Genomic DNA, 11,215 nt, shown 5'->3' on the forward strand with positions numbered 1-11,215 from the left:
TAAAGGGGATGGGACTTGATATAATGCTTTTTCAGTGTAGTTACAATATTACATATTATAGACTGATATTATTTTGTACCCAGAGCAATGAAGTGTTAAGGGACTTCCCCAGAGTCACAAGGAGCAGCAATAGGAATCGAACTCACAACCTCATGGTGCCGAGGGAGCTGCTCTAACCTCTAGGCCGCTTTTCTTTCTCTTCTGAACATCAGGGGAAAAAGTACCCCAAAAAGGTACGTATATTAAAAAAGCACATGTAGTAACCAGTTCTGATCTGAAAGGGAGGACCAAAACCATAATTAAAGTAACCAAAGTAACAGATTGTGTCTCAAAAAGATTCCAGTACTGAAGAAATATTTAACATATCAATCTCCAGCCACCCTCTAAATATTGTTCATCAGACACTATCCCCCCTTCTTTACTAACATGTAGTGCGGGTTTTAGCTCCAGCAGCGGCGGTAACTGCTCCGACACTCATAGAAATTCAATAATCGTCGGAGCAGTTACCACTACTGCCAGCGTTAAAACCGTGCTACACATTAGTAAAGGAGGTTTTTTTGTTTTGTTTTTTTAGATAGTAGATATTTTTGAAAGCGGAGACATTGATTCCTTCTTGAACCTGAAGCATTTTTCTCAAACATTTAAACATTAAAAATAGGTGGTAACAATGTTTCAGTACTATGAAGTTGGCTGTTGCCAGACTGACACCTTAGCATCAGTTGTGTCTTCTCCACAAAATTATGCAGTTGATCAAGCAAGACTTACACCCTTAATGGCGAGATCCTGGCAAGGACTGTAGCAGAACGGGACTTAGGGGTAATCATCAGTGAAGACATGAAGACTGCCAATCAAGTGGAGCAGGCTTCATCTAAGGCTAGGCAGATCATAGGGTGTATATGTAGGAGTTTCGTCAGCCGTAAGCCTGAAGTCATTATGCCATTGTATAGATCCATGGCGAGACCCCATCTGGAATACTGTGTACAATTCTGGAGGTCTCATTACCGCAAGGATGTGCTGAGACTTGAGTCAGTCCAGCGAATGGCCATCCGGATGGTCTCGGGACTCGAGAATCTCCCGTACGAGGAACGGCTGGATAAATTGCGGCTATACTCTCGAGAAACGCAGAGAGAGGGGAGACATGATCGAGACGTTCAAATATCTCACGGGCCGTATCGAGGTAGAAGATATTTTCCTTCTCAAAGGTCCAACGACAACAAGAGGACATCCATGGAAAATCAGGGGCGGGAAATTGCACGGTGACACCAGGAAATACTTTTTCACCGAAAGAGTGGTTGATCGCTGGAATAATCTTCCACTTCAGGTGATCGAGGCAAGCAGCGTGCCTGATTTTAAGAAGAAATGGGATCGTCACGTGGGATCTCTTCACAGAGATAAGTAGGGGAGGGTCATTAGGGTGGGCAGACTAGATGGGCCGTGGCTCTTATCTGCCGTCTATTTCTATGTTTCTAAGCACTATCTTTTCAAGCACCTTAGAAATGACAAATTAGAAACAGGATGAGCAACATGAATAACCCTCTCCTGATTTGATCTGAGGATTTTGTGGCTCTGGCAGTGATTGGGCCTGGGGCTGTAGCTGTGCTGTCACTCCTTTTCTTCCTGTGATGGTGTTGCGAATGGCTGCTCCGCTGTTGAGTTTATGAGGCAGATCTTAAGAGGAGGTGGAGAAGGGTGCTCTGGCTGTGCTGTCTGGAGCTGCTGTGCAAAATCCTTGTCACATCATATCCTCATACTCATCCAACTCCCAGCCATTGAAAGGGTTGATTGCGGTTTTTTTAAATACATTAGAATCTGACTATTGTATTCGAAATGTGGGTTGTTTAATCTGACAGGGTCTTATTTTTAATTTTATTTAACTTTAATTATTCTTTTGTTTTTATTTTGATTCAATTTTGTTATTTTGGTTTTCTTTTTAACCCTTAAGGGGTTTTAATTATTAATTTATTTGGTCTCTTTTTTTATATCCTTAGTATGTAAACAATTGTTTATACAGATGCTTTAGTCAGATTGTGAGCCCATTGGACAGTTAGGGATGTTTTTCAAGCACCCAATATTAAATATTTCATTGTTTATGGACTGCTGTGAACTTCGAAGAGGTATTGGCAGTATACAAATAAAAATTGATTTTTCACTTTTTCAAATAGAGGCGCAATTACTGCCTCTTTAAACTTGCCAGGAACCATTTCATGCTTCAAAGATAGATGATCAAGTAAGCCACAAATGAGACATAGCTTTCAGCTACAGTGGCTGGACCAGGGCCAGAACAGAATTCAAAGTGGTGGAGATTCGTGTCAAATCCTAGCTGCTACAAAATAAAGGGAACAGAAACCCCACGTAAAGTCCAACAAAGAAAGAACAAGTAGGGGGTGGGAGAGACCACGTCAACCTTAAGACAATCTTTTATTTTGGACTTTAACGGACAATCCATATATTTAGTCTTTAAATGATTATCTTACAATCTGTATTCCCAACCCTGAAGTGACACCTAGTGGACCATTAGACATGCCCGAGGCAGGTCTCCATCTGGGGGCCGACACACGAACCTTTCAATATAAGGAGATCGAGTTTATAGGACTTTTATGTTCAAATCTATTTTATTAAGCAGAAAAAATTTGTACAACAGAAAAAAGAACTATGGTATACATTTTCATCAAACAACCGCGGAGGGCTGGACTCTTATGCCATCCCTGGACCCACCGCACCCCCACCCCACAGCAAAGAAGCCCCAACCCCCGTTTCTTTTTGAGTTTATAGAAATAAAAGATTGTCTCAAGGTTGACATGTTCTATCCCACTCCCCACTTGTTAAATCTGAGCTGCTGCCATGTCACTTGCATGCTCCATATCTGCGGTTTTGAAATCTCTGCAGTTCTCCTTTCTGAAAGGTACAACTGATTGAGATGCAGCCAGTCCAGCTCCCTTAAGCATCCCACACGTCTTACAAGAGAAACCAGAGCCATCAACACCTTGGTGCTCACATGCCTTATAACATCAGAATTTAACTGCTCATGATAACTTTGCTTGGGATGAACATACTTACCCACTCCTTCTATGCCGAGTGCCCCACCTTGGTGGGAAGCATATAACTTAGGGTTGTCTGATCCTTTCAGTTGTAGCCCACCGCTAATCAGTACTACAAGATATTTTGGCTCACTTCCTTTTTTTTTTTTTCTTTTTCTCTCAATGCTGATTTCTAATGGAACTCAAAGATCTCCTAAGCAACATGAAATAGCTCAAGCACACAGTGACTCTCAATCCCCCCAAAAAAACAGGGAGAAAAGGGGAGGAAAAACACTAGATATGAGAGATGAGGAAAAGCGGGAGGGATCTGACTACCTGGGTGCGACACCCTTGGAGCAGAAAAGCACATTCCACAGAAAAGCATCCAGAGGGAGAGGAGAGTAACAAAGGCTATTTCTTCTTTTTTCTAATATAGAGAACAAGGACCCCCTGGAAAAAAAGTAACTCCCTCACAAAGTCTACCCAACTACCAGAGACAGCACAAGCTTATCCCAGCCACAATCTGCTGGAGACTGAGAAACATAATAAAATGATGGCAGATAAAGACCCGAATGGTCCATCCAGTCTGCCCAACTGTACACTTTCTATAAATGATTTAAATTATCCTTTTTCTTAGATATTTCTGAGCCAGAAACCCAGAGCTCTGCCCGGTACTGTGCTTAGGATCCATCTATTGGACTCTCCATCAAAGCTCACTCCAGCTCATGTAAACCATCCCAGCTGTCAAAGCCCTCCCCAGCCCATCCTCAACTAAATGGCCATATATAGGACACAGAGCATGTAAGTCTGTCAAGTACTGGCCTTAGTTCTTCAATATATACCCATTATTTTCTAATTAAAGATCCTCTGTATTCATCCCATGCTTTCTTGAACTCTGTCACTGTTTTCCTCTCCACCACCTCCCTCGGGAGTGTATTCCAGGTATCAACTTTCCTCTCTGTAAAGAATCTAATATAATAAAATGGTAGGACGCGCATGCGCACTAAAAAAAACGTGTTCCCTAATCCGTCGGGTTTTTTTTAGTGCGCATGCGCAGGTTTACGTCACCAAACTCGGCAACTTGGACAACAATCGCGCTTATGCTCAAGCCGCCGCCACGAATCCTCTCTCGAACCGCACCAGGATCGAGAGAGGAGCTGCGGCGGGGGCTTGAGCATAAGCACCATTGTTGTCCCCCTACCTAGCTGCGAGGCTGCGGCGGCCTTCCTCACGGTTTCACGGTGCTTGGTCCGCCAAACAATTCCTGCCGTTGACCAAATTTGCCCCACCGTTCCTTCCCTTCCTCCATCAGGTACAGTTCAGCTCCGCCTATGTTAAAAGCAGCTGCTTTGAAATTGGAGCCCTGCCGCCACCATAACACGTTCTCTCTGCCGCGGTCCCATATGTCAGAGAAGGGGCGGGACCAAGGCAGAGGGGAAAGTGCTACGGCAGTGGCAGGGCTCCGATTTCGACGCGGCTGCTTTTAACATTGGTGGAGCTGCACAGCACCTGATGGAGGGCGGGAAGGAAAGGTGGTTGTGCGCTGTTGAGCCCCTCTGCATGGGCCCAAACCAAAAAAGGAGCCAGGACTCTTCCCAACCCGGCGCCGCCAGACCCGACAAAACGGCCCTACACTCACAGACCCGCGAGCAGGGTTGCCATGGAAACCTAACCGGAATTACATGTAGTCGCGCAAGGGTCAGTGAGAGGGGATCAGGAGCTAAAGAGAGATTGAAAAAAACAAACAAACAACAGTGCACAAGTAGAGAGAGACACACAGTCACAGAAGGACAGGGGGCTAAAGAGACAGATTGAAAAAATAACAAAACACAGAGGACAAGGAGAGAGAGTGACACAGACACTCACAGAAGGACAGGGGGCTAAAGAGACAGATTGAAAAAAATAACAAAACACAGAGGACAAGGAGAGAGAGTGACACAGACACTCACAGAAGGACAGGGGGCTAAAGAGACAGATTGAAAAAAATAACAAAACACAGAGGACAAGGAGAGACACAGGAAAAAAATGACAAACAGACATACAGCAGCCAAGGAGACAGACATACTTACATACAGCGTCCAAGTAGACAGACAGAGAGACAGCAAAAAAATACAAACAGCCAAGGAGACAAACAGAAAAAAAAAAAATTACAATGCCCAAGGATAAATTCAGGAAAAAAAACCTTCCAGACATACAGTGGCCAAGGAGTTAGACTTAAAAAAAGGCATACAGACATACAGCAGCCAATGAGACAGACAGACTGACAGCGACCAAGTAGACAATCAGCAAAAAAACACAAACAAACACACAAAGCAAAAAATTAGAAACATACAGCGGCCAAGGAGACAGGCATGCAACAAATAGGAAAAATAAAAAAACTTTTAATAAATCAACCATACATGAAGAAGGAATAAAAAAAAAAAAAAAAAAAGGGAAAAGACTCCTACAGGGAAACACAGGATCAAGAGCATACAGAGAAAACAGAAGTTTGCAGGAATCAGGAACATATAGAGAAAGGAGAGCAGAGACCCCTGCAAGAAGAGAAAAATAGCAAAGAGACTGGGGATGAGAAAGAGAGCAGAGATGCTTGCAGGGAGAAAAAGCTAAGCAGTAATGTTACAGCTTGAGAGTGCAGACTGAGGAAGAAAGCAGAGACAGCGCTACACAGGGAAATGGAGGGAGGAAAGAGACAGAAAGAAAAATACAGACAGACATAAATTCTAGCACCCGTTAATGTAACGGGCTTAACGACTAGTTTTCTAATATTACTCGAGTCTACTACTCCTCAACCTCAAATTATGCCCTCTGGTTTTTACCATTTTCCTTTCTCGGGAAAAGATTTTGTTCCATGTTAATACCTTTCAAGTATTTGAACGTCTGAATCATAACTCCCCTGTATTCTAGGTCAGGGGTCATCTTCTGTTATATGGCTGCAGCTCTCTAAGTCCCGACCCTTTAATCTCCCTCCCCCCACCCCTGGCTCTCTGGGAATTGCATAAAACTGATAGCTCATTCAGAAGTCCAAGAGTTTTCAGTCTCCAGCAGATGGTAGGAGTGCATAACCAGTCAGCCTGGATTGTTTATCACGGTATGCTTTGCTCCAAGCTGCCCAACATCCTCTCTGAATCTAGGATATTCACCCATAATCAGGCCTAGCACTGCCTTCTTCACAGTAGAGAAAAAAAGTAACATAAGAATAGCCTTACTGGGTGAGACCAATAGTCTATCAAGCCCAGTAGCCCATTCTCACGGTGACCAATCCAGGTCACTAGTACCAAGGAGTAGCAATATTCCATGCTACTGCTCCAGGGCAAGCAGTGGCTTCCCCCAGGAAATTATCCAAACCTTTCTTAAAACCAGCTACACTATCCACTGCTGCAGATGCTTTCTGCAAGCCTTCTTCCCCATCAACAGTCAATCCCAATGCTCTTCTGTCTTGTGTTTTTAAAAATATATTTTATTAACATAATATAATCAAAAGGATACTAAATTATTCATTACTTTAAACTATTTATCCCAACATTCACCCCCTCCCCATCCCCAGTGTTGCACTTGTAGAAACAAGATGAGAGAATTAGAATGGTAAAAGAGGGAAAAGAGATAGCCGATAGGCTAAACCGGTTCTTCTCGTCAGTCTTCACAAGTGAGGACACCTCCAATGTACCGGAACCCGAGGAGACCATAAGTGGGGATCAGGATGAAAAACTGGAGATCTTATGAGGATGTCCTCCGACAAATAGACAGATTGAAAAGTGACAAATCACCGGGCCCGGATGGAATCCACCCAAGGGTACTGAAAGAACTGAGGACGGAAATAGTGGACACACTCCAACAAATCTGTAATCTATCCTTAAGCACTGGGAAGGTACTGGAGGACTGGAAGCTAGCGAATGTCACACCTATCTTCAAAAAGGGATCGAGGGTGACCCGGGGAACTACAGACCAGTGAGCTTGACTTCGATTCCGGGCAAGATGATGGAAGCATTAATAAAGGATAGCATCTGTGAACACATGGAAAGAAATGGACAGCTGAAACCGAGCCAACATGGCTTCTGCAAGGGAAGATCGTGCCAAACAAACCTACTGCACTTCTTTGAAGAGATAAACAGCCAGATGGACAAAGGGGAATCCATAGATATCATTTATCTCGACTTCCGAAAAGCCTTTGATAAGGTCCCCCATGAGCGGCTACTTAAGAAATTGTCGAACCACGGGGTGGGAGGGGATGTACACAGATGGATCAGGCACTGGTTGGCCGGCAGAAAACAAAGGGTTGGAGTGAAGGGTCAATACTCCGACTGGCAGAGGGTCACAAGCGGTGTTCCGCAGGGGTCGGTGCTGGGACCACTGCTGTTCAATATATTTATCAACAACTTGGAAACGGGGAGGAGGTGTGAAGTTATAAAATTTGCTGATGACACCAAACTCTGCAGCACAGTTAGGAACATAAAGGAGTGCAAAGACCTGCAAAGGGACCTAAGCAAACTGGAAGAGTGGGCAAACAAATGGCAAATGTGCTTTAACATAGAAAAATGTAAGGTCATGCATATAGGGAAAAGGAACCCAAGGTACAGCTACAAAATGGGGGGAACATTGCTGGGGGAGAGTAATCTTGAAAAAGACTTGGGTGTGCTGGTGGATACAACCATGAAATCATCAGCGCAATGTGCAGCGGCCTCGAAGAAAGCTAACAGAATGCTGGGCATCATTAAGAAGGGAATTACAACCAGGACGAAGGAAGTCATCATGCCACTGTATCGTGCAATGTGCACCTGCATCTAGAGTACTGCGTCCAATATTGGTCGCCGTACCTCAAGAAAGACATGGCGATACTTGAGAGGGTCCAGAGAAGAGCTACGAAAATGATAAATGGCATGGAGGACTGTTCATACACTGACAGGCTGGACAAGTTGGGACTCTTCTCCCTGGAAAAGAGGCGGCTTAGGGGAGACATGATAGAAACTTTCAAGATCATGAGGGGCATGGAGAAGGTAAACAAGGATAGATTCTTCAAACTACGGAGAACCACAGGCACAAGAGGGCACTCGGAGAAACTGGAAGGGGACAAGTTTAGAACCAATGCCAGGAGGTTCTTCTTCACACAGAGGGTTGTGGACACATGGAACGCGCTCCCGGAGGAAGTGGTCGGGCAGAGTACAGTACGGGGATTCAAAGAGGGATTGGATGGATTCTTGAAGGATAGTGGGATTGTGGGATACAGATAAGGGTAGATAAGAGTATGGAAAGAGTAAAGATAAAAACAAGGGGGTTATAGGGCTAAATCAAGTAAAATGAGAGGTCATGGACCTGATGGGCCACCGCGGGTGCGGACTGCTGGGCACGATGGACCTCTGGTCTGACCCAGCGGAGGCAAATTCTTATGTTCTTATGTTTACATCAGGCATGGAAGTTATTCACCAATATCCTGGAAGCCCAGACCAGATATATTCCATGTATTAAAAAAAGGAGGAAGGGAAGACCAAACGGCAGCTGGCATAGTTAACAAGAGAGGTGAAGCAAGCTATTACAGCTAAAAGGAAATCCCTTAGAGAGTGGAATGATCTGACTGAAAATAGGAGAAAACAGCATAAGGAATGGCAAGTCAAACGCAAGGTGCTGATAAGGCAGAGAGAGACCTTGAAAAGAAGATTGCATTGGAGGCACAAACACGTAGTAAAACCTTTTTTAGGCAAGAAGCTGGGAAAAGAATCAGCTAAACTGTAGCTGACTAAGGGGGTAAAGTGGGTGCTCAGGAAGATAAGGCCATAGTGTAAGAGATTAAATTAATTCTTTACTTCGGTCTTCACCCAGGAAGATGTGGGGGAGATACCAGGAATGGTATTCATTGCAGATGAGTCAGAGAAACAAACAAATCTCTTAATACTATAAAATGTAATAAAGCAATTTGACAAATTGAAGAGTAGCAAATCACCTAGACCAGATGGTATACATCCAAGAGTACTGATAGAACTGAAAAATGAATTTGTAGAGCTATTATTACTCATTTGTAATTTATATTTAAAATCCAGCATGGTAGCCAAAGACTGGTGGGTGGCAAATGTAACTCCAATTTTTAAAAAAGAGTTCTAGAGGCGAACTGGAAAATTATAGATTGGCAAGTCTGATGTCAGTGCTGGGGAAAATGGTAGAGACTATTATAAAGCAAATAATGAAAAAGCATGGATTAATGATACAAAGCCAACATGGATTTAGTCAGGGGAATTCTTGCCTCATCCATCTACTACATTTCTTCGAAGGGATGAACAAACATGTGGATGAAGGTGAGCCGGTTGATATTGTGTATCTGGATTTTCAAAGATGTTTCAGAGGAAATTGGATAGTCATGGAATAGGGGATAATTTCCTACTATGGATTAAGAGCTGGTTAAAAAATAGAAAACAGAGTAGGGTTAAACTGTCAATATTCTCAATGGAGAAGGGTAAGTAGTGGGGTTCCCCAGAGGTCTGTGCTGCTTTTAACATATTTATTAATGATCTGGAGATGGGAATAACTAGTGAGATAATTAAATTTGCTGATGACACAAAATTGTTAAATCACAAGAGGACTGTGAAAAATTACAAGAGGACCTTGCAAGACTGGGCATCAAAACGGCAGATGTTTAATATGAGCAAGTGCAAAGTGATGCATATGGGAAAGAGGTATCTGAACTATAATATGTGATGCAGGGCTCCAAGCTAAGAGTCACCACCCAGGAAAAAGGACCTAGGTGTCATCATTAAGGGTACGATGAAACCCCCTGCTCAGTGTACAGCAGTGGCTAAGAAAGCAAATAGGATGTTAGGAATTATCAGGCAAGGAATGGAAACCAAAGATGAAAATGTTATAATGTCTTTGTATCACGCTATGGTGCAGTCATATGAAAGTGTGCAATTCTGGTCACCACATCTCAAAAAAAAGATACTGTGAAATTAGAAAAGGGCTACGAAAATGATAAAAAAAGGATGGGACAACTTCCCTATGAGGAAAGGCTAAAGCAGCTAGTACTCTTCAGTCTAGAGAAAACATAGCTCAGGAGAGATATGATAGAGGTCTATAAAATAATGAATGGAATGGAGTAGGTAGATGCAAGTTGCTTGTTTACTCTTTCCAAAAATACTAGGGGGCATGTATTGAAGTTACTAAGACTTAAAACAAACAGGAGAAAATATTTTCTCTCAAATGTGTAAAATCTGGAATTCGTTGCTGTGGAATATGGTGAAAGTAGTTAGCTTAGCAGGGTTTAAAAAGGTTTGGATAACTTCCTAAAAGAAAAGTCCAAAAGCCATTATTAAGATGAATGTGGGGGAAATCCACTGCTTATTCCTAGCATAAGCAGCATAAAATGTGTTCTATTTTTTGGGATCTTGCCAGGCATTTGTGGCCTGGGTTGGCTACTTTTGGAAACAGGATACTGCAATTTGTCCCAGTATTGCAATGCTTATGTTCTTATGGTCAGCAACTTAGATGTTTAAATATTTAAAAGTCTGATTTGGGCAGTTAGTTTGAGTGAATTTCAAAATAATTTTCAAAATGAAGCAAAATTGTTTTCCTCTTGGTGAGTCAAGAACTGAAAAGTCTCTCCATTTTAATGAGGCTTGTGTTATCAGCGATTGCCACTGGGCAAAGGAAGGTGGATCTGGTAGTACCAGTTTGCAGAATGCTTTTATTCCCCCTATTAAAATAGCATTTCACAAATATTCCAAATCCTTTGAGTACCGGGGCAGTAAAGTCAAATTGGTCAACATAAGAACATAAGAATTGCCGCTTCTGGGTCAGACCAGTGGCCCATCGTGCCCAGCAGTCCGCTCACGCGGCGGACCTTAGGTCGAATACCAGTGCCCTGAGACTAGCCTTACTTGTGTAAATTCTGGTTCAGCAGGAACTTGTCTAACTTTGTCTTGAATCCCTGGAGGGTGTTTTCCCCTACGACAGACTCCGGAAGAGCGTTCCAGTTTTCTACCACTCTGAGTGAAGAAGAACTTCCTTACATTTGTACGGAATCTATCCCCTTTCAATTTTAGAGAGTGCCCTCTCGTTCTCCCTACCTTGGAGAGGGTAAACAACCTGTATTTATCCATTAAGTCTATTCCCTTCATTATCTTGAATGTTTCAATCATGTCCCCTCTCAGTCTCCTCGGTTCATAGACAATTGCGCGCAAGACAATTTCGCGCAAGACAATCGCGCGCGGACAAAATCG

The sequence above is a fragment of the Geotrypetes seraphini genome, chromosome 5 (assembly GCF_902459505.1).
Source record: "Geotrypetes seraphini chromosome 5, aGeoSer1.1, whole genome shotgun sequence".
NCBI lineage: Eukaryota > Metazoa > Chordata > Amphibia > Gymnophiona > Dermophiidae > Geotrypetes > Geotrypetes seraphini.